Genomic DNA, 21,479 nt, shown 5'->3' on the forward strand with positions numbered 1-21,479 from the left:
TTTGATGGCAATGAGAAACAGAAAACAGGCAGAAATAGTAGAATATTCAACCACTGATGAAGTATTTGACCATTGAATAAAGAAAATTGCAATGATTTAAATTTGCATCAGTGCAACCTCACACCTGATGACGCTTCCCAGTCTGTGCAAAATTAGATGTCTATGAGTAAAGCGGTGAGTTTTACTAGCTTGAGGAATAAGAGCACAGAGTTCCAGGCTGACAGAAAAGAAGAACTGGGAAATTTGAATGACATGGGAGGAAATCTCACACAATTGAAAGTCACAGAGGAGAATGTCACAGAGTAAAAATCTAAAATCAGCACTTCAACTTCATTCAGATATATGATGGCTGCTACATTTCACATTCATAAAAAGAGACTCCATAGAATCCAGCAGAAAACAACAGCTAAATTGCTAGTACAGAGCAGAGATTTCAACCATTGCATATAGCTCAGGAGTGAAATTTTGGTGTTTGACTACAGAAAAAAGACTAATGTTAGAAAAGAGTCACTCTTCAAAGGAAAATAGAAGAACCTATCTCTACAAAATATCATACACATAATCTAACATATAATTTAACCTGCCTAGACATAAAACCAGGAAAATATGATGCATAACAAAAAAAGTAAACAATGGATTAAGACAGTGAAATGGCCAACATGCTGGGATTAGAAGATAAGAAATTTAAAATAAGCTATTATAAGCATATTCAAGGATTTAAGGAATAGATGGTCATAAGAGGGAATATATGGAGAATCTCAACAGAGAAGTAAAAATGATAAAGAGATAATAGGACAAATTTTAGAACTGAGAGACTGAATATCTTATATAAAAATGTCATTGTATGCACATACGAGTAAATTAAAGATGGCAGAAAAAACTATCAGTGCATTTAAAAACAGATCAAGAACAATTTCCCAATGCAGATAATACAAAGGAAGAAAAATAATAAAAATAGGGCCAGTCTAGCGCTATTATAATTGGAGTCCTAGAAAGAGTAGAGAAGAAAATGAGACAGAAAAAGCTATTTGAAAAAGTAAAAACCAAAAGTTTTCCTAATTGTCCCCATATATCAACTTACAGGTTTCAGAAACTCAAAGAACAAAATAAAAATAAAGAGAACCAAATGTAGACATACCATAGTCAAACCACTGGGCAAAAAAGGAGTAAATCTTGAAAGTAGCTAAAGGGAGGGAGAAAATAACTTACATACGTGGAAACAAATAGACAGATGACCTGTCATCAGAAATGACACTTTAAAAAGCAATGAAACTACATCTTCAAAATAAAAGAGAACTGTCAACTCCAAATTCTATAACTAGAAAAAGTAATTCTTGAGAAAAGAAAGATTTATTCAGATAAAAGAAAGCTTCGAACAATTGTCATTAGCAGACCTAGATACAAGAAATGCAAACGGAAATTTTTTAGACTAAAGAAAGATAACAACAGATGGAAATTCTGACCTACAGGAAGCAAGGAGAAGCTCTAGGAATGGCATGTGCATAAACGTGAAAAACTAAGGCTTTTTTCTTTTAGTTTTATAACAAACAACTGATGGTTTGAATAAAAAATTAATTAAGTGTACTATTGGTAATGTATGTAGAGTAAAATATTCTAAATTAATAGCTTTGACAGGAGACTAAAGGCAACAATTTCGCCGCAACTTTTCTTTATGTTACATGAAAACGTTGACTATTAACACTAAGTGGACTGCGATAAGCCCAGGATGTTTATTATAATCCCTAGAGAACCACCACATTATATGAAGATATTCTTCTAAAATGCCAATAAAGGAATTAAAATGGAACGCTGAATATTGTTCAGTTAATATAAAAAGGCATGAAAGAAAGAACAGAGGAGGAAAAATGATGGAACAAATAGAACATAAGAGCAAAATAGGCTGGGCGCAGAGGCTCAGCCTGTAATCCCAGCACTTTGGGAGGCTGAGGCCGGTGGATCACGAGGTCAGGAGATGGAGAGCATCCTGGCTAACACGGTGAAACCCCGTCTCTACTAAAAATACAAAAATTAGCCGGGCATGGCGGCGGGCGCCTGTAGTACCAGCTACTCCAAATGCTGAGGCAGGAAAATGGCGTGAACCCGGGAGGCGGAGCTTGCAGTGAGCTGAGATCCCGCCACTGCACTCCAGCCTGGGTGACAGGGCCAGACTCCGTCTCAAAAAAAAAAAAAAAAAAAAAAGCAAAAATAGAATGCTTAAATCCAACCTTATCAATAATTATTTCAAATGTAATTTAAATACTCCAAATAAAACACAGATTGTCCAACTGGATAAGAAAAGTACCTATAAGAGATGCATGCCAAATATTATGGTATAGATAAGTTGAGAGTAAAATAATTTCCAAGTATACCAAGGAAACAACAAGCACAAGAAAACTTATGTGGCTATATTAATATAAGAAAAAGTAGACCTCCAAACAAGCAATATTACAACAGAAAGCTATTTCATAATGATAAAATGTCAAGTAATTATGAAGACATAATGCTGTATTGCTGACAGAATAACTAAAGAAAGTTAAGATAAAATAATTTTGACAACAGCTTGACCTAATCGATATTGACCAAGACAATAGAATATATGTTCTATTATGCTACACGTGAAACATTTATCAATAGGCTATAGACCACAAAATATCTCTCAAGAAGTTTCAAAACACTGTAAACATACAAAGTATGCTTTCTGACCATAATGAAAATGAGTTGAAATGGGTAAAAACAAGCTACCCAGGAAAGTCTACACTATTGGAAGATTTAAATACATCTTAAAATGCCCTTTAGCTCAAGGAAGAAATCATAAGAAACACCTTTAAATACATTGAAGTGAATACAAATAAAAATATAATATATCAAAATGTATGGGATAAAGTTAAGCAGACCCAGAGTAAATTTTTTGTATAAATAATTATTCTAAAAAAGAGAAGTTCAAAACAAGTGAACTAATTGTCTACCTTAAAAAGAAAATCTAAAACGAGAGCAAATTAAGTCCAAAACAAGTAGAAGAAAGGAAATAAAACAGAAATTAGAAATCAGTGAGACAGAAAACAGACACAGGAGAAAATTAACATGGCCAAAATTTAGTTCTGTGAGAAAGAAAGAAAACACAAATTATAAATATCAGGGATTAATGAGATTGCACAGTTGTAGACACAAGAGACATTAACAAGATAATGGAATACTGTGAAACATTTTATGCTAATTTTCATTACTTGGAAGAAAGGGTGAATTCCTTGAAAATAACTTATAAAAAAATTCACAAGACTAAATGGAACATATGAAGTAATTGACATTTATTAAAGTAATTAAATTAATTGTCAAATACCTGCACATAAAAAGATAAATCTAAAGAAATAAAAAAATAAGCAAACTCCAGATCCAAAGAGTTTTGCTGATGAATTCTTTCAAACGTTTAAAAAAATAAAATTTTTAAATTATTTCAGAAATAAAGAAGGGGGAAATTCCAAACTTGTTTTATGAGTCAGAATCCTGATAGCAAAACTACAAAACCCAGGAATGCAAAATTGATTTCAATTTAAAGGGCTATCACCATTCTAATCTGTGATTCTAATGAATTTGGCTATCTTAGATACTTTATACAAGTGGAATCATACAGTTTGTCCTTCTGTGACTGATTTACTTTACTTAGCATTAATGTCCTCTAGGTTCATCCATGTTGCATATTGCTGGGCTTTCTTGTTTTAAAGATGAATAATATTCCGTTTTATGAATATACCACATTTTCTTTATCTATTCATCTGCCAATAGACATTAACCTTATTTCCACATTTTGATTAGTGTAAATAATGCTGCAATGAGCCTGAGAATCATCCCAATCTCAATTCTTTCAGATAAATATCCTGAAGTGAGACTACTAGATCATATGGTAGTTCTACTTTCTTAATTTTTTTGAGGAACCACCGTACTGTTTTCCATAGAGGCTGCACAGTTTTACTTTCCCAGAAACACTGTACAAGTGCTCCAATTTCTCCCTATTGTTACCGCTCGTTATGTTTTTCTTTTAATAAGACCATTCTAACAGGCTTGAGGCAATATCTCTTTGTGGTTTTGATTTGCATTTCCCTGATGATTAGTGATGCTGAGCATTTTTTTCATGTACCTGTTGGTAATTTGGATATTTTCTTCAGAGAAATATCTATTGCAGATTTAAAAAAAAAAAAAACTCTTAGCAAGCTAGAAAAAGAAATTTTCTCGAAGTGTTGGAAAGCATCCACAACAAAACATATGAACAATATTATATTTAATGGTGAAACCGTAAATGTTTAAACCACATAGATTAGGATAAGTAAGGGATGTGTGTGTTCATCACCTCTATTCAACATTGTATTGGTGATTGCTAATTTAATTTCTCTAAAATTACAGCTTGTATCAACTCTAGAATGTATTGGGCACCTCCTAGGACATAATCACTGGAATTTGGTGAGAGACATCAAATAGGAAAGAACCTGGCTCTGACATAAATTCAACACACGGAGGGGGACACATGTTATGAGACTGACCTGGCCTCTTCATCTCATAAAAGGGGTTCTTGTTGCTGGTAACACAGATTAAAACTATTTCAATTACATTCAACATAAAAAGATTAGCAATGGCATGTAAGATGAAAAAATCACCCTGAAGCAAGACAAGTCTCACAAAAGGATATTTAAACTAGTCAACACTTTGAAATTCAGGCAGAGGTCGTGCTTTCTGGGGGAACTAAAGTAGCAAGAATAAAATAGAGGCTCCAATTCTAGGAAAAGTGGACCCTAATAAGGTTTACAATCCAGAAACTCAAGAAATCCAGACAGAAGTATGCGTCTCCGCTTTCAAGGCACTAGCAGTACCTAGATTACTAAGCCAATCCCCAACACAATCATAAACACAAATTTGATTGAGGAAGAAGCTTGCCCACCAGAAGATTTAGGTTATTACAAGGTAGAATGTGATAGAGAAAACGAGCATGGGACTGGAAATAAAAGGAGGTAGCCCCATGATTACAACTGGAATACATCTGTCAGAGATGGTGCAGAAATAAGACTGAACAGAGAGATCCTTTAACCCCACGTGCCTTACATCAGGACTAATCCTGGACACAGGCTGGAAAGCATAGCCTACAGATGGTGAGGGAGGAGTGGGCTCAGCTGTGAGAAGGAGAAGGAAATATGGTTGAAAACCAGATGCGGGTCTTGAAATCACACAGAGAATTTGGGCCTTTGCTGCTGTCTGCCAGCAGCTGCCAGTAGTTCTCACACTTTGGCTGGCATCAAAATCACGTGGGGCAGTGGTGGGGAAGTGGGGGGAGTGTTGTAAAACCACAAGTGACCAGGCAAAAAACACCTGTATGTTTTCCAATTCAGTAAGTACAGAAATATTAATTGGAAAAAGGTGGAGGTCAGACATTGATAGTGCTATGGACTGCTCCAGGGACATAAGCATGATCTTTAGAGAGGTGACTCTCATCAGTTGAGGGCAACCACTGGACAGAAAGAGGTCCAGACCAACCGTACACAGAGACATCATACAACTACACTTTAGCAACCTCTCCAAATAACATGTCTCTTAGTGAAACTTGGGAGGCTGAAAGTTAAAAACATAAAATCCAGTGACATTTATGTATCCTAGGCACTTACATTTGTCTGATTCTTCCAACTTGCCTTTGCTTGGTTAGAGTTTTGGGTAGATAAGAGGTGGATTTACATGTGCTAGTGTGAGAACTTTGATATACTCATTTAGACATTGACCTACTATCTTGATGTTTGAAAGCTAAAACCCAAAGAAATTTGTCTTTTTACATAAAATAAATTCAGCCCTTACCTTCCTTATTGATTACATCTTCCACTAGCAGTAATAAAAAAGTAACAATATGCATAAGACAAAGTATCTTCTTAGATCCTCTGTAGTGTTTTATTATTTAGTAGTTGTAATTAAATAACTGTCTCAAAATTTCAAGGAATGCCTGAGAAGCAATTCATGTTCAAAGGCTGCCCTCTTGTGACAATGTGTTGTATGTTTTACTGTAAAAGTAACCTTATTTTACCTTATAACCTCTACAATCCAATTCATAACAACATAAAAAGGAAATAAAACCTTACATAATTTTGAATTTTAAAAAGTACCTTGTTTATATGGCTCCTTTAGCTAATGAATAGATAATTTGGTAAATATTACAGTGAGTTGAAGGTTTGAATCCATCTCACTTAGCTAGCTTGATGGATATATTTCTAAACCTATACAACCCAGTCCTCTGCTTTTAAAAAATTAAAGTTAGCTGTAGATTGAGATGTCAGTGACACAGTTTATAGAACGTAACTTAGATTGTCATCTACATTACTGTAACTACAAATACCACCCTCAGATGGAAGAATCAGTTTTATCAGTGAACATCTCTAATTGAACTATAAATGGTGTATGTCTTCTGGCTTTTACAAGCTCTTGGTCTAACAGGGGATATATGATGTAAAAATTACAAAGCAAGGCCACGCACGGTGGCTCATGCCTTTAATCCCAGCACTTTGGGAGGCCAAGGCGGGCGGATCACAAGGTCAGGAGATCGAGATCATCCTGGCTAACACGGTGAAACCCCATCTCTACTAAAAATACAAAAATTAGCTGGGTGTGGTGGCACACACCTGTAGTCCCAGCTACTCAGTAGGCTGAGGCAGGAGAATCGCTTGAACCCAGGACGCGGAGGTTGCAGTGAGCCGAGATCGCACCACTGCACTCCAGCCTGGTGGCAGAACAAGACTCCATCTCAAAAATAAATAAATAAATAAATATTAAAATAGCAGTGACTATAATGTTTTGTGACGTTAAACTTTGAGAGCTTTTTTTTCTTTCTTTTCCCAAGTCCCTTTCCCAGTTCCAGGAGCAGAGTTATTCTAAGCTCACTGATGTAAAGGAATAGAAAGAAAAGGTTTGGTGGAAAACCTAATAACCTGCTATCTTTCTGTCTTTTGTTTTTTAAAAGCTTGAGCATTTGGGAGAATTTGGAAAGATTGTGGAGTAAGTGCAAAGAAGGAATTTGCTAACAAAAATTATATAGGGTAAAATGAGTTTTTTCCAGGTTAGAAAATATCCACTCCCTACACTCCTACATTCCTTTCCCATGGTTAAGAAGAGGAAAAAACAAAGGCCTCTTGGTGAGCAGTGGTGACTTAGGCAGTTTCTTAGAAATATTCTAGAAGGCATAGTCATCTTTTTAAAAAAATAGCTACAAGGATATGTCTAAGCAGAAGGGACCATGGGCCAAATTACGTGTAGATTTTTGCATTCCAAATATGGTAAAGAAGAAGCAGGAAGCTGGGGGACCTAAACAGGCCACACAGAAATGGACAAGGAAGAGGCCAGCAGCAGCTTGTGTGGACAAGATGTCAAGCCCCAAATGTAAAACCCACCAACCATCCTCCAAATTCTGGCTCTGTTTAACAAGGCTGTGGTCTGACACTAGATGCCGCCTCAGTGACTAAAGCATAATTCCCCGTCTCCTGGGGGTGTTGACAGCTCACTCCTGGCAACAATACTCACAGCACAAAAAAGTTCCTTCATCCAAGTTCATGTCCCTTCTCAAGGCATCCCACATCCAAGAACTGCTTGGTACAGAAATATAATGGCCTAGTTTTCTTGCTCCAATTCGAGGTCATTAGGTAAACTCACCAAGATCCCTGTAGCGTGGACTGCGGCCATGATAGTGATTGCATTCCAGCTGACTTCCTGCTCCTCCCAATCCTATTGCTGTCACTCTTCCACAGGTGTTGGGAATATCATTTCAACCTCCTTGCATGCAAATCTCCAACTCGGAGTCGGCTTCCTAGGACACCTGACTGGTGACTTCTCTATCACTATCACAATACTTAGAGGGGAGATCTTAAAATGATTGAAGGCTAACTGCCCTAACTGCACAGACAGATGGTGGCTTAAAATAGAATTTAAGTGGATTTAAAAAAACATGAAAAAAGTTGACATTGCACGCTCATATGAGCTTATGGATCAAACCATGCATATGATTTCTAAGATCCCTCGTGCAGTATATATTTGCACTGTTTATAAATGACATCCCCTTGAATTGAATTCAGTGCAATTCAAAACAGTAATTTGTGGGAAAAATTAGATATGCAGATAGCCTGGACTCTAGAGAGGCACACATCATTTGGAGAATAATAGTGAACCGGCTGGTTTATGAGGGAAGAAAACAGAGTGAATATAGACTATTAGTGAACAAGGATATTTTCCCATGTATATTCAAATTAAGGTGAACTTCTTTACAGAATTATGCCTTAGAAAGAAAAAGTATTTCCCTATATTTGAGTCCTCACAAGTTTTCCTACAATGAGTGCTTTTGTGATTATTTTGAATAACAAAGTAATATTTAAAGAAACTCTCTTGCCCTGAATGTACTTTAATTTATGTCAATTGATGTTGTATATAGAGATCATCAGAGTCAAGCTACAAGAAAAGGAGGAACATATCTCAGCAAAGACTTAGAGGACTAATACTGTGAAATCAAAATTTCAAGTGAGGGAATAAATGCAGCTTTTAATGATTACTTAAATGAAGTTTAACTCTAGCAGGATCTACAAGAAATTGGCAACCTTTGGCTTCAGTAACAGAAACTCAGGATATATGTCCTTCAGTGCTTTTGGATTCTGCATCATATTGAGAGAGACTCCTTTAAACAAGCAATAAGAAACTTCCTGTGACAACATAATAAATTCAAAAAGTTCTGTTACTCAGACAATTTAGATAGAAGCGAGGACTTTGGCCTAGACAGCCCTGTTCACTCTAAAGATGGACTAAACAATGAAAAAGATATTGACATCAAAAATTCAATCAGGAATTTGATTAAAGCATTTCATTAAATGTGATAATTTCTTAGTATATTATCTTACATATGCAATATTCATGTGTAACAAATTAAATACAAGTAAACATTTGACTATATTATCTGCAGCATAATTTACATACAATTAACATATTCAGTTTTGCTCACATGAAAACATGGATCTTCTCAATAAGAAAATTTGTGAAATCTTTAATTCCTCATCCCCAGGAATGTAAATAAATAAATATAAATACTGTAAGTCAGTGATTTTTTCCTAGGAAGACAGTAAAAATACTTTACATGCCTTCTCATTGTAAACCTAAATAACAAACAGAGAAAGGCTCTCTAAAGGAAAAAGACACATCTTAGGGAGGAGGGAACTGCAATGGGAATATGCATGACAAAGCAAGCTGTGTAGATTCAAATGGTAAAGGAAGACAAGGTCTTTAAAAGAAAAACGATCAACCTGGAAGTATGGGGGAGTAGAAAAAAATAAATAAAGGAAAAATGAAGAGGCTTATATAATTGTTTTGTTATAGTTATCTTTGACTATGAAGATCAACAACAAGGTCAATGTCAGTTGAAGTTTGGGCAGGCAGTTGCTGGATAGATGTCCTCACAGAAGTGTATTTTGTGTGAGGTTGCTATGGCCTTTGTGCAAGGTTGTGGTTTTTGTGGTATTTTGTGATAGTTTTTATCAGGCCTAGAAGCATGAGAACCCTCTCTTCATGGCCTTCTCTGAATCTATTTGTCCAGGTTTTTTCTTTTCTTTTTAAAGATTAGTGTCAGTTTTGATTCTGATAACTTTTATATCATGATCCCTAATTTCAAAAAAAAAATTAAACGTGTAACTTATTTATGATGTATTTGATAGGCTTGGATTTATGAATCACCTCCACTATCTATAGTGGTAGATATATCTGAGCCTACTTACACAGGACTTCCATCAGATTTTCTCTTCAATGGAATTGGAAGAGGGGGTTTTGGAGAAGGGGATGAAGGAATTGTGCTGCATCAGAGGTCCCCACTTAACAGCACAGGGACTTTTTCTGTGCTCTTGCCAGGCCGTTGTATTAGTCTGATGCAAAAGTAATTTTGGTTTTGTCATTGAAAGTAATGAGACCATCTGACTTACAATGTCTGTGCCGTAACCAACTCCTAATAGCCTCCCAGGACAGCTTTGCCCTGACATATACTGTCCTGGAACCACGTCTGCTTTGTAATTCCTGAGGTAGCTGCCACCATGACCAATGACTTCTCATCTTTACTCTACATGCAGGTAACAGTTATAATTATATCTCTGTGTATTCACAGAATATTTAGTACATCTGGGACTTCTACAAAATTTCCCTAGCTGATTTTGGTGTTCTAGTGTCCTGGCAGCTCTAGCCATGAAGGGATGATGCTTTATCAGCATTTCTGTTGAGTTTTTTGCTTTTTCTCACAAACTGATTACACTTTTCTCACATACGTTTGACAATTCATTTGAACTCATTTATTCTAAACCCATTATTTTTTGTCTATTATTTAATAGCGAGGGGGGCGAGGGATAAAAGATTACAAATAGGGTGCAGTGTACACTGTTCGGGTGATAGGTGCACCCAAATCTCACAAATAACCAGTAAAGAACTTATCCATGGAACCAAATACCACCGTACCCCAATAACCTATGGGAAAAAAATAAAAAATAAAATAAAAAAGAGTCAGAAAAAAAGAAAAGAATCACCGTACTTACCGTGACACTTAGAAATGGTGACTAGCATTATTTGTAAGTGTCACCTAATAATATTATTATTTTTTCTTTATGCTACAAACTAGCTCTGCTATTACAATCACTACTATTTGAAGTGTTACTACATTAAATTAAATTTATTGTATCCTTCTGGACTCAGAAATGGGGGTAAATGCTAAGACAATTTCAGAATATGATCACATATTAAAAGCATATTGTACGGGGAAAATGTGATTTTTAAAAAATAGAAATTGGTAGAGAAACAGTTTTTGAGTCTCTTTAATTTCTGCACATTTTGCAAGTATGGACGCTGACTTTCTTGTTCCAAATGATTGATTTCAAGCATGTTTGTATAGAAAACAGCCTTGGAATAGAAAACCAGTACCTCCTTCTGGAACAAAGGAAAAGTTTATTTACTGTCTAGTATAATGCAGATAATTTCTCCCTCTTGGGAAGGGTACAGCCAAGTGAACTTCCCATAACACAAGTTGGGGTTTCTTGAGTTTGGGTTTTTCTTCCACAGTGTAATGTGCAGGTGCCACTTGGCTCTCTTTGTGTTATCCTGGGAAAGCTGATGGCTGTAGGTGCATGTGTTTATTTTGGGGTTCTCTATTCTGTTTCATTGGTCTTTGTGTCTGTTTTCATATCACTACCATGCTATTTTGTCTACTGTGGCCTTAGGGAATAGTATGAGGTCAAGTAATGTGATGTCTCCAGCTTTGTTCTTCTTGCTTAGGTTTCCTTCAGTTGTCTGGGCTCTTTAAAAATCCATATGAAATTTAGAATAGTTTTTTTCTAATTCTGTGAAAAACGACATTGGTTGTTTCATAGGAATAGTGTTGAATGTGTAGATTGCTTTTGGCAGTATAGCCATTTTAACAATATTGATCTTTCTAATCCATGAGCATGGAATGGTTTTCCATTTGTTTTGTCATCTATGATTTCTTTCTGCAGTGTTTTATAGTTCTCCTTTTAGATATCCTTTACCTCCTTGGTTAGACATATTCTTCTTTTATTTTATTTTATTTTGGGGGTTGCTGTGGTAAACAGGATTGCACTCTTGATTTACCTCTCAGTTTAAACATTTTTGGTGTACAGAAATGCTACTTCTTTTTATATGTTGATTTTTTTATCGTGAAACTTTGCTGAAGTTTTTATCAGTTCTAGGAGCCTTTTGGCACAGTCTTTAGGGTTTTCTAGGTGTATAATCATATCATCAGTGAAGAGAGATAATTTGACTTCATTTCCTATTTGGATGCCTTTTATCTCTTTCTCTTGCCTGATTGCTCTGGCTAGGACTTGTTGAACAAGAGTGGTGAGAACAGGCATCCCTATTTTATTCCTGTTCTTAAGGGGAATGTGTTGGGAGAAAAGCTGAGTGTTGGAACAGAAGCTGAGGCAGGGCCATATGTTTCTCATTCACTTGATACACCGTTTCCTTTCAACCCCCACATCCTCACCACCTGTTTCTTTGTTTGAGCACCAATAAATAGCATGGGCTTCCAGAGCTTGGGGACTTTGCAGACTCCACATTCATGATGGTCCCCTGGTTCCACTTTCTCTCTCAAACTGTCTTTTTCTCATTCCTTTGACTCTGCCGGACTTCATCACCCGCCTGACCTAGTGTTGGGTCTGATCACCCCAACATTCCTGGTGCCCAACATGGGGCGACAAAGACCCTGGTGAAGGAAGGCTAGAGCATGTGAAAGCAGAGGACACATCATCAAAAGACACCCGAGGACATACAAAGATGGGGAGTGAAAGTTAGTACTTAGAATTTGTTATCACTCTTTAGTACAGTAAAGCAGTTTTGCCCATGGTTTCCAGAACAAAGGAGTATGAAGTTGGATGAATGGGAGAAAATTGGAAGAGATTTTTAAAAGGCATATAAAGATGGAGCAGAAATTCCAGTTTCTGTATGGTCAGTGTGGGCACTAATAAAGGCAGCCCTTGAGCCATTTCAAACAGATGATGAGGCAGATTCAGATGAGGAAGAGGAGGATGAGTGTAAAAAACTAACTTCAAATTCTGAGTGTGGGGAGCAGCTACCAGAGGAGATTAAAGAAAAGAAAGAAAAATTTTAAAAAGTATGTTTTACTAACCCGTTGGCTCCACCTGCTGCATTAAGTGAATGGCCACCTCCTCTCTCTCCCTTAAATGGGTGAGAAAATAAACTAGCTGAAAAACTTACTGCTCCTGTAGTTGCAACATTAAAACCTGGAGCAATTGGTGGTGCTAGACAAAATTCTATTCAAAAAGCTAAAGCCAAGGGAGACCTTGAAGCATGGCAATTTCCCGTTACTATAATCCAGCAAGTAGGACAGAATATAGCTAATTAGGCTCTTTTTTTTTAAGTTACTAAAGAATGTAAGCAAGCCATTAGTCAATATGGACTGAACTCTCTTTTTGTGCAAACTTTATTTAAAAATATGGCTCTTGATAATAGATTACTACCATATAATTAGGATACTTTGACAAAACCTGTTCTCACTCCATCTCAGCACTTGCAGTTTAAAACTTGGTAGGCTACTGAAGCTTAAACTCAGGCAAAAGAAAACACACAAGGGCAGCCAGCTGTGCCTGTTTTCTTTGATCAGTTAATAGGAGTTGGCCCTAACTGGGGTTGATTAGGAAATCAAGTAGTAATGGAAGATGTTGTCATTGTTCAGCTGTGCTTCATGTGCTTGCAGGCATAGAAAAGGATAAATGTTACCGGGGGAAAGTATCCTTATTTCAGTTCTGTCTGACAAGGACCTAAAGAACCATATATTAATTTTATTGCTCAGCTCCAAGAGGCTGTGTATAAAGCCATAAATGATAAAAACAGCTCGGGATGTTGTAATACAGCTTCTTGCATACAATAATGCTAATGCAGAGTGTCAAACTGCTATTAGACCCCTGAGAGAGAAGGCTCATTTAACTAAATATATTAAGGCTTGTGATGGCATTAGAGGTAACTTACATAAGGCTATTCTTTTAGCTCAGGCTACGGCTAGATTAAGAGTAAGAAAAAATATGCTTCATTTCTCAGGCTCTTGCCTTAATTGTGGGCAAATTGGACACAAGAAAAGAATGTAGAAAGAAATTCAAAAGACGAAAACTACTACCATCAATCAACAGAAAAGTCACAGTGTATGTCCCTGGTGTAAGAAAGGCAATCACTAGGCAAGTCCGTGTCATTCTAAATTTAGCAAAGATGGACAACCTGTTTCAGGAAATAGGAAGAGGGACCCGCCTCGAGCCCCTCAACAAACCGAGGCATACCCAGCACAGCCACTGCCCTTATAAATGTACAACAATTGTCCCCCACCTCAGCAAGCAGTGTTGCTGTAGACCTCTACAGAACAATTCCCATCTCCTTACTTCCTGGGGAGCCACCAAAGAAGGTCCCCACAGTAGTTGGGCATGAGTGATCTGTGCCTTAAGAACATGCTTCTGCTGCAGTTAATTAGCCCAACCTATTCCTTTAATTCAGCCCATCCCTTCGTTTCCCATAAGGGATACTTTTAGTTAATCTAATATCTATAGAAACAATGCTAATGACTGGCTTGCTGTTAATAAATACGTGGGTAAATCTCTGTTCAGGGCTCTCAGCTCTGACCCCTGATTTTCCACTTCACACCTCTATATTTCAGTGTGTGTGTCTTTAATTCCTCTAGCGCTGCTGGGTTAGGGTCTCCCCGACTGACCTGGTCTCAGCAAGTGGTGCCCATTCATGGGGGCTCGAATACAGGTCAAAGGATCGCTGGAGCACGTGGAATGTGGGACTAGCTGGAGGACACCCAAGTAGTGTTAAAGCAATCCCCGTGGTGAGTAAGAAGGGGAGCTCGGAAGCATCAGGGTAACAATGGGACAAGTGTGGGCTGTGGTTCGTTCTACCTTGGAACTTTTTCACACGGATGATGAGGAGGAAGGAGAGTCCCAACAGGAGTCTGTGGACCATTGCCAGAAGGGACAATGGGATTACTTTTAGGAAGGTCTAGTTTAAGTTTAAAAGGGGTACAAATACACACTGGAGTCATTGATTCAGATTACAATGAGGAAATTCAAATTGTGATATCTATTTCTGTTCCCTGGAAAGCACAGCCAGGAGTGCACATAGCATAGCCCCTGAGTGTGCCATATGTGGGAATGGGAAAAAGTGAAATTAAATGAACTGGAGGATTTGGAAGCACAAATAAAAAAGGCAAGGCAGCTTATTGGGTAAATCAAATTACTGATAAACATCCTACCTGTGAAATAACTATCCAGGGAAAGAACTTTAAAGGTTTAGTAGATACTATTTTTTTTTTTGGTAGGACTGGACATTTCAATCATTTCTCTACAGCTCTGGCCGTCCACATGGCCAATTCAGCCCACTCAATTTAACACAGTGGAAACTGCTAAAGCTCCAGAAGTGTATCAAAGTAGCTATATTTTGCATTGTGAAGGGCCGATGGACAACCTGGGATTGTTCAACCAATTACAACTTCTGTACCTATAAATTTATGGGGGAGAGATTTATTATAACAATGGGGAGCACAAGTTCTAATTCCCTAACAATTATACAGCCCTCAAAGTCAACATATGATGCACGAAATGGGGCACGTCTCTGGTATGGGAGTAGAAAAAAATTTGCAAGGTTTGAAAGAACTGCTTCAAACGGAAAGACAAAGTTCCTGCCAAAGATTAGGATACCATTTTTGATGGTGGCCATTGTTAAGCTTCCAAAACCTATACCTTTAAAATGGTTAACAGATAAGCCAATTTGGATAGAATAATGGCTGCTAAGCAAAGAGAAACTGGATGCTTTAGAGAAATTAGTTACTGAACAATTAGAAAATGGGCACATAGCTCTAACGTTTTCCCCTTGGAATTCTCCAGTTTTCATAATTAAGAAAAAATCAGGTAAATGGAGAATGTTAACTGACTTAAGAGCCATCAATTCAGTTATACAACCAATGGAAACATAACAGCCAGGATTGCCTTCTCCTACTATAATTCCAAAAAATTGGCCTTTAATAGTCACAGATTTAAAAGACTGTTTCTTTACTACCCTTTTAGCTGAGCAAGACTGTGAACGGTTTGCATTTACAATGCCTGCAGTAAACAATCTGCAGCCTGCTAAGCGTTTTCATTGTTTCACAGATGGGTCTAGTAATGGTAAAGCTTCTTATTCTGGATCAAAAGGTAAAGTTTTCCAGACACCCTATACTTCAGCTCAAAAAGCGGAGCTTGTAGCTGTAATTGAGGTGTTGACTGCTTTTGATATGCCTATTAATGTGATTTCTGATTCTTCATACATGGTTCATTCCACACAGTTAATTGAAAATGCTCAGTTGCGATTTCATACAGATGAACAACTGATAATAAAAACAAAAAAGGGGGAGAAACAGGGATTACGGGATAGCCCATATACAATTGAATCTAACATCATTAACTTTCAATTTTTTGAGCCTGCCCAAAGGCCAGATGTTATCAGCAGCTGAACAGCATCTACAGAAACCAGCTGCAAAGACAGAAGCAGAACAACTGGTTTAGTGGAGCGATCCAATAACAAAAAGTTGGGAAATAGGCAAAATTATAACTTGGCATAGAGGTTATGCTTGTGTTTCTCCAGGACCGAATCAACAACTGATTTAGATACCATCAAGACACCTGAAATTTTATCATGAGCCAGATGCTGAGGAAGAGATAAAAAGCACAATCATCATTGAAATTAGAGCTTCTGGCTGGGTGCAGTGGCTCACGCCTGTAATCCCAGCACTCTGGGAGGCCGAGGTGGGCGAATCACAAGGTCAGGAGATCGAGACCATCCTGGCTAACACGGTGAAACCCCGTCTCTACTAAAAATACAAAAAATTAGCTGGGTGAGGTGGTGGGCGCCTATAGTGCCAGCTACTCAGGAGGCTGAGGCAGGAGAATGGTGTGAACCCGGGAGGCAAAACTTCAGGTTTTGCCAAGAATGACACTGTAAATGTAACAAAGCTTCTGTGCTTGTTAGTGAACACCAAATCAGCTACTCTCCTGTATTCGGAGATCAGGATGAAATGAAAAGAACAAGCAGGTTGGGTGCGGTGGCTCATGCCTGTAATGCCAACACTTTGGGAGGCTTAGGTGGGCGGATCACCTGAGGTTGGGAGTTCGAGACCAGCCTGACCAACATGGAGAAACCCCATCTCTACTAAAAATGCAAAATGAGCTGGGCGTGGTGGCACAAGCCTCTAATCCCAGCTTGGGAGGCTGAGGCAGGATAAGTGCTTAAACCTGAGAGGCAGAGGTTGCAGTGAGGCAATATTTCACCATTGCACTCCAGCCTGGGCAACAAGAGTGAAACTCCATCTCAAAAAAATAAAAAATAAAAAAGACCCCCAACCTTGTCTAGACTGTGGGGTTTCAGTTTCACCCCAGGGGGGTCCTGGTTGGGTTAGAATCCTGCATCTGGTTTGAGTTCATATCCTAAAGAATAAAGGGAATAAAGGCTGTAGCCACTGACATACTCAATCTGGTCTGGTTCTGGCTTTTGCGTGTCTATCTGTATTTTTGGTCTAAATATTTGGCCCAACAGAGGTTAAAGGCTTTGATGTTCTCAGCAAAAACCTTGTGAGATCTCTAGTTTATCTGTGTGCTCAGCTGGAGCAAAGAGACTCCATAAACTAGAAAAACCTAAAGAAAATGGCACGCGTGAAAAAATGAGAGCCAACTCCTGTTTGTTGTTCTGTCCACCTCCCTCTCTCACTCCTCCTTCTGCCTTTGCTGTGGTCCCATGGTGTTTCTGTCTTTACAGGGACCTGCGATTCAGTGTAGGAGTAAGTCCATGATTTTAAAACCTTCATGTCTCTGCTTTTTAACTCTGCCTGCTTTGCTGAGCTCTTATAATGAGAAATAAACCATTCAGAACAGAAACAACAGGGCATCAGAAAACCAACTTCCGGCAGTGCTCCGGCAAGTACCTCCCTAGAGGGGAAGGGCTTACTAAAGGAGATTTAATCTTGAAAAGGTCAAAATGAGAAGCTCTAACCTTAAGCTTGCTAGGTTTTCTGGGACTCGAGCTGGCTATATATTATGGACCATTCTAGCCACACACACACACACACACACACACACACACACACACACACACAATTTTTTTGAGACAGTCTCGCTCTGTTGCCCACGCTGGAGTGCAGTGGTGTGATCTTGGCTCACTGCAACCTCCACTTCCCAGGTTTGAGCAATTCTCCTGTCTCAGCCTCCTGAGTAGCTGCGATTACAGGTGTGTGCCACCATATCCGGCTAATTTTTGTGGTTTTAGTAGAGATGAGGTTTCACCATGTTGGCCAGGCTGGTCTCAAACTCCTGATCTCATGTGATCCACTTGCCTTGGCCTCCAAAACTGCTGGGATTACAGGCATGAGCCACTGTGCCCAGCCTATATATATATATATATATATATATATATATATATATTTCTTTTTCTTTTTGATACGGAGTCTTGCTCTGTTGCCGAGGATGGAGTATGGTGGTACAATCGCGGCTCACTGCAACCTCCACCTCCCAGGTTTGAGTGATTATCCTGCCTCAGCCTCCTGAATAGCTAGGACTACAGGTGCACACCACCACACCCAGTTAATTTTTGTATTTTCAGTAGAGATGGGGTTTTGTCACGTTGGCCAGGCTGGTCTCAAACTCCTGGCCTCAAGTGATCCACCTGCTTCAGCCTCCCATAGTGTTGGGATTACATGAATGAGCCACTGCACCTGGCCTCTAGTGCACACTTTAAACCTGACGGCCAAATTACATGAAAGAAAATTCAGAACTCAAATAGTTACTATTTTTAAAAACCATAAAATGAAAAAGTCTCAGTTCTTTTGCCTATCTTTTTTTTCCCACTGCCTACTTTGAATCTGCTGATTTGTCTACTGGTGTTGAGATAAGACTTACTGTCTGTTGTGTTACCAATTCGAGGTTACTTGGCTGAAGAAAAACAAAAGAATGAAACAATTCTATATTTTTTTCTCTTTTTGAGACAAGGTCTCACTGTAAGGTCTCACTCTGTTCCCCAGACTGGAGTGCAGTAGTGGGATCATAACTCACTGTTATCTCAACCTCCTAGGCTCAAGCAATCTTCCTGCCTCATCCTCTCTAGTAGCTGGGACAATAGGCATGCACCACCATGCCTGGCAATATTTATCTTATTCTTAGTAGAGATTGGGTCTCACTATGTTGCCCAGGCTGGTCTCAAACTCCTGAGCTCAAGTGATCCTCTTGCCTCAGCCTCTCAAAGTGCTGGGATACAGGCATGAACCACTGTGCCCAGACAAAAGAGTTCTTTTATAAATACAAATAATTTAAAAAGTATTGATAAAATAAAAATAGAAATGTCTTCAGAATTGTCAGCGTACATTTTTGACTGTGTTTTATATTTACATTTGCTAGATATTTTAAGGTGCTAGGTTTTGGCATGAAGGTTATAAAGCTATAAACACAGGAAAGAAAAGAATATTTGTTTATGTGATTTTTTAAATACATAAGACCAATTTAATACGGTTTGTTGAACAAAAATAATGGAATTTTCTGAGTTATTGGTAAAATACCCTTGTATTTAACTTTGAAGTCCTCACTTATGTGAACACCTGATATTCACAGGCTATATCATGGTTAACAAGAAAATAACTTAGAAATGATGACTAGCTTTGTCTAATACCTCAGTTCTCACAAATACTCTAGATAAACTGTCAAAAATAAGTAAATGTAAATGGATAAATATCTATACAAGACATCTTAATGTATTTTTGAAATTTTTTTGAGCCAGTGTCTCTGTCTGTCACCCAGGCTGAAGTGCAGTGGCATGATCACAGCTCATTGCAACCTTGACCTCCTGCACTCAAGGGATCCTCCCACCTCAGCCTCCCAAGAAACTGTTAATTACAGGCATGCACCACCATGGTCAGCTAACTTTTATTTTTTTTTTTGTAGAGTCAGCATCTCGCTATTTTGCTCAGGCTGGTCTCATGGTGTGAGCCACCATGCCCAGCCTATTTTTGAAATTTTAGTTATGTTACATTAAATAATAGATACTCATTAAATATCTGGGTTATTTCCAATTTAAAACTAATGTTTTAGCCCAGGAACTGTGGCTCACACCTGTAATCCCAACACTTTGGGAAGCCAAGGCGGGTGGCTCACCCGAGGTCAGGAGCTCAAGACCAGCCTGATCAACATGGTGAAACCCAATCTCTACTAAAAAATACAAAAAATTAGCCAGGTGTGGTGGTGTGTTCCTGTAATCCCAGCTACTCAGGAGGCTGAGGCAGGAGAATTGCTTGAACCTGGGGGGCGGAGGTTGCAGTGAGCTGAGATCACACCATTGCACTCCAGCCTGGGCAAAAAGAGTGAAAATCCATCCTAAAAAAAGTTTTAGGAACACATAATTCTAAATTATGAAATTATTCTCATATGTAAGATACTGCTATATGACAATTCAAGATTTCTTGCTTTCTAGGTTTTTTATTAAAATAAGGGTTTCTAAGTGTTAATATCTTTGTAGATATATGTGATTAAGACGACTAGATACAAAAGAAACAATTCTGTATGCAAAATGTATACCGCTTTTTGTTTCAGAGAAAGTAAATTCGCTTAGAGATTTTTAAGGATTATTTTAAATTGAAGGAATAAAAAAGAAAGATAAAACTAAATGTGTATAAAAAGTTAGGAAAGATGGAAAAAATTATACGAGGTTATTAAAAGTTTATGTAAATCTTACCTCGAGGTCAAAACTGATTGAGATCAGATAGACTGTTTATAAAGTTTATTTAAATTAGCTGTAATATTAAAAACATAGTGATAAAAAACTAAAAATTTTGGTTAAAACAACAAAGTTTTCTTAATGTATTTATTTGCTCATAATAAGAGGTAATAAATATTGACTTTAAATCCTGAAATCTGTTACTATAAAAACTTTTCAGATTTGTATATCAGAAGTTCAACTTTTCCTGTACTTTCATGTTACACATGACTCACAGATCACATCATTGTCTCCTGTTCCTTCTTGAGAAGGAATAAAAGGCTTGGGTTTCCTGCTTGGCTGGGATGATAACTCTTTCAGCTTTTTCATCAGGTCTAATTTTGTACTCTTGGCTTTTAAATATGTCTTAATTACTTCATGTAACCAGGAAACTTCCATGCTATCTTTGAGAGCTATGGATCCCCACTGCTCTATGCTCTCGTTTTCCTGTTTACATTCCTCTGTAATATTATGCTCACTCATGACCCTGGACACACTCTTTCTATGTCTAATTAAATTCAAGTCTCCTTGTCATCGGGTTTGACTTCCAAGTGATTTAAATTAGCTTCCCATAAGAAGACACAATTATGCCACAGGAGCTTTTACCATTTAAATGACTGGCCTGTAATGAAGATTTTAGGTTTTATCAAGATAATCCATGTGTTGCCTTTATTGTTTTTTAATTACTTGGGAAAACTGAGGGTTTTCAGTTTTCACATCCATGTAACCTTCTATGTTGCTTTTGATGTCTTTTGGTTGTCATGCTAATTAAATGAAGGACTGTTATTTAAAAATGACATGTGGCTGTGTGCAGCGGCTCATGTCTGTAATTCCAGCCCTTTGGGAGGCCGAGGTGGGTGGATGACTTGAGCCCAGGAGTTCAAGTCCAGCCTGGGCAAAATGGCAAAACCCCATCTCTACTAAAAATACAAAAGCTAGCTAGGTGTGGTAGCACGTGCTCATAGTCCTGGCTACTTGGGAGACTAAGGTGGAGGATCACCTGGGCCTGGGAGGTTGAGGCTGCAGTGAGCCATGATTTCACCACTGCACTCCAGCCTGAGCAACAGGGTGAGACCCTGTCTCAAAAAAATAATAAAATGAAAAACAATAAACTGTCATTCTGTTTTGGTCAAATGTTTTCAATTTTTTGACATCTTTGCTAAAACTTA

The 21,479-nt window shown here is 38.0% G+C and overlaps 1 long non-coding RNA gene across 1 annotated transcript in view; it reads left to right on the forward strand.

The window, feature by feature from the left end:
* LOC129136794 (uncharacterized) overlaps positions 1-8,812 on the forward strand; it is a 209,832-nt gene extending 201,020 nt beyond the window's left edge. Inside the window, exon 4 of the long non-coding RNA XR_010152136.1 lies at positions 8,441-8,812. This is a non-coding gene — a long non-coding RNA (uncharacterized LOC129136794). The remainder of the gene's footprint in view (positions 1-8,440) is intronic.
* Positions 8,813-21,479: the final 12,667 nt, after the last annotated feature.

This window comes from Pan troglodytes, chromosome 17 (genome assembly GCF_028858775.2).
Source record: "Pan troglodytes isolate AG18354 chromosome 17, NHGRI_mPanTro3-v2.0_pri, whole genome shotgun sequence".
Lineage (NCBI taxonomy): Eukaryota > Metazoa > Chordata > Mammalia > Primates > Hominidae > Pan > Pan troglodytes.